Here is a 3,729-nt window from a genome sequence, read left to right as displayed (position 1 = left end):
ACAAAAAAAAAAAAAAACGGTATGGAGGATCTTCCAAAAACTAAAAATAGAACTATCATATGATCCAGCAATTCCATTTCTGGGAATTTATCCAAAGAAATTAAACACTAATTAGAAAAGATATAAGCATTCCCATGTTCATTGTAGCATTGTTTACAATAGCCAAGATATTTGAGAAACCTGATGTCTATCAATGGAAGACTAGATAAAGATGATAGATAATGTCTATCAATGGAAGATAATAGATAAATGGACTACTAGTCAGCTACAAAAAAAGAAGGAAATCGTGCCATATGCAGCAGCATGGATGAAATTTGGGGTTCTATGCTAAGTGAAATGTCAGACACAGATAAATATCATATGATCTCATTTATATATGAAATTAAAAATAAAGCAAAAACAAACCAAGCTCATGGATACAGAACACAGACTGGTGGCTGCCAGAGGCAGAGGGTAGAGGTGGGCAAAATGAGTGAAGGGGGGTCAAAAGGTACAAACTTTCAGTTATAATATAAATGAATCTTGGGGATATAATGTGCAGATGGTGACTATAGTTAGTTAAAAATACTGGATTGTATATTTGAAGGTTGCCAAGAGAGTAAACATAAAAGTCTTCATCATAAAAAAACATTTTTTGTAACTATATGTGGTGACTAGGCTTATTGTGGTGATAATTTTGTAATATATACAAATATCACATCATTATTATACACCTGAAACTAATATAGTGTTATATGTCAATTACACTTTAATTTTTTCCCAAATGTTTATTTTCCACTATGTTGGTTGATCAAAAAGTATCCTGTGTTTTTTTTTTTTTATTTTTATTACTTTCATTTCCCACTTAGGATTGTCATGTCTTTGAATGTAAATGATCTGTACTTTTTATTTTATATTGATTCATATGTTCTTTAAAAAATCTGTATATTGTCAGTTAACTCCTTAATACTCATATCTTGTTTGACATTTGAAGGTATTAAATACCTCAGATAATCACTGTGGCGGTTTAGTTGCTAAGTCGTGTGTGACTCTTGAGACCCCATGGACTGTAACCTGCCAGTCTCCACTGACCATGGAATTCTCTAAGCAAGAACACTAGAGTGGGTTGCCATTTCCTTCTCCAGGGGATCTTCCTGACCCAGGAAGACAGATTCTTTACTGACTGAGCTACAAGGGAAGCATAATCACTATCAAATAAATGCTGTGGCAGATACTGTTGCCCTGCCCATATCCTGTCCACACTCATGTCTTTACAATGAAGGTTGCCCTTATTGAACTTCTCAACTTTCTGTCTGAGGGAACTTTTGATTTTGTTTCTTGCTATAGGATAGGAGTACAAGTATTTTTTCCCCCTACTCTGTGTGGCTTGTGGTATCTTAGTTCACCAACCAGGGATTGAACCGGGGCCCTTGGCAATGAAAGCATAGAGACCTAACCACTGGACTGCCAGGGAATTCCTAGAAGTACACTTATTTTCAGTCAGAGCAAGCCAAAAGTGTTAAATATTTCCCTTAGAAAAACTAGTAAGTGATGGGAATGAGTGGCTAAATACAGTAGTTTCCTATACCTTAATTGATATAACTCTAAGATGCATTTACTATTTCCCAGAGTTGTCCAACTGGGTGAATTCCAATTGTGCACCTATGTTGGCTTCTTTCTGTTCTTTGTTATTCTTTCCCAGTACCATATTTACTTCTTTTTAAAATGTTTATTTTTTAAATTGAAGTAGAGATGATTTGCGATGTTTCAGGTGTATAGCAAAGGGATTCAGTTATACATACATATCTATTGTTTTTCAGATTCTTTTGCTTTATGGGTTATTACAAGATATTGAATATAGTTCCCTGTCCTATACCACAGGTCCTTGTCATTTATATACTTTATATATAGTAGTTTGTATTTGTTAATCCCAAATTTAACCCTCCCCACTTTTCTCTTTGAGAAATTAGCTTGTTTTCAAAGTCTGTGAGCCTATTTCTGTTTTGTAAATAAGCTCATTTGTATTTTTAGATTCCACATATACATAATACCTTATGGTATTTATCTTTCTCTGTCTGATTTATTTCACTTAGTGTGATAATCTCTAGGTACATCCACGTTGCTGCAAATGACTTTATTTCATTCTTTTTTAGGGCTGAAAATGTTTCATTGTATATAGCTACCAAATCTTTTATCCATTCATCTGTCAATGGACACTTAGGCCACTTCCATGTCTTGGCTATTGTAAATAGTGCTGCTATGAACACTGGGGTGCATGTATCTTTTCTAATTAGAAATTTCTTTGGATAGATGCCCAGGAGTGAGCTTGTTGGATTATATGGTAACTATTTTTAGTTTTTTAAGGAACCTCCATACTGTTCTCTGTAGTGGCCATACCAATTTATATCCCTACCAACAGTGTAGGAGGGTTCCCTTTCCTCCACACCCACACCAGCATTTATTATTTTTAGACTTTTTGGTAACTCATGTGAGGTATCAGTTACATACCTCATTATGGTTTTGATTTGGATTTCTCTAATAATTAGTAATGTTGAGTATCTTTTCATTTGCACATTGGCCATTTGTATGTCTTCTTTGGAAAAATGTCCATCTGGGACTTCTGCCCAGTTTTTTTATTGTTTGTTTTTTTTTTTTTTTTTTTATTCAGCTGTAAGTGCTATTTGTATATTTTGGAAATTAATCCCTTGTTGATCACATAATTTGCAACTATTTTCTCCCATTCTGTGTGTTTTTTGTTTTGTTTATGGTTGCCTTTGCTGTGCAAAAAATTTTAAGTTTAATTAGGTACTGGTTGTTTATTTTTGTTTTTGTTTAATTACTCTAGGAGACTGATCCAAAAAAATACTGCTGCAATTTATGTCAAAAATTGCTCTGCCTATGCTTTCTTCTAGAAGTATCTCATCTTAGATTTGGATCAGTATCCATTTCAAGTTTATTTCTGTATATGATGTTAGGGCTAGGGCTAAGGGCTAAATCACTTCAGTCGTGTCCAACTGTTTGCGACTCCATGGACTGTAGCCTGCCAAGTTCCTCTGTCCATGGTATTCTCCAGGAAAGAACACTGGAGTTAGCTGCCATTCCCTCTTCCAGAGAACCTTCCCAACCCAAGGATCAAACCTGTGTCTTTTATGTCTCCTGCATTATAGGTAGATTCTTTACCAATTGAGTCACAGGGAAGAAACATGGAGTTAGGGAATGTTCAAATTTCATTCTTATACATGTAACTGTCCAATTTGTATAACACAATATTTAAAAAGTAAAACAAAAAGATCTACTCTGTTCTGTGATAGCTATCTGTAAAAAAAAATCAGAAGTGATAATACTTGAAGAAAAAAGACAGGAATTGATAGCTGAAGTGTGGCAGCAAAAAGATCACATGGACTTTTCATGGTGGTAGCCTAAGAACAAGGAGACTGGCTTGCAATGAAACAGTAGTGGAGGAGGAATGGGAAATCTAGAAATGCTTAAAACTTTTAATAACTTGATCTGAACAATGATTGTACAGATTGGTAGATAATTGAGTTGTATACATCTGAGTAGTGCATATTCAGTCAGTTCAGTCACGTCTGACTCTGCAACCCCATGGGCTGCAGCACGCCAGGCCTCCCTGTCCATCATCAACTCCCTGAGCTTGCTCAAACTATATCCATCGAGTTAGCGATACTATCCAATCATCTCATCCTCTGTCTTCCCCTTCTCCTCCTGCCTTCAATCTTTCCCAGCATCAGG

This window comes from Bos taurus, chromosome X, assembly GCF_002263795.3.
Source record: "Bos taurus isolate L1 Dominette 01449 registration number 42190680 breed Hereford chromosome X, ARS-UCD2.0, whole genome shotgun sequence".
NCBI lineage: Eukaryota > Metazoa > Chordata > Mammalia > Artiodactyla > Bovidae > Bos > Bos taurus.
Note: the sequence above shows the minus strand (reverse complement) of the source record.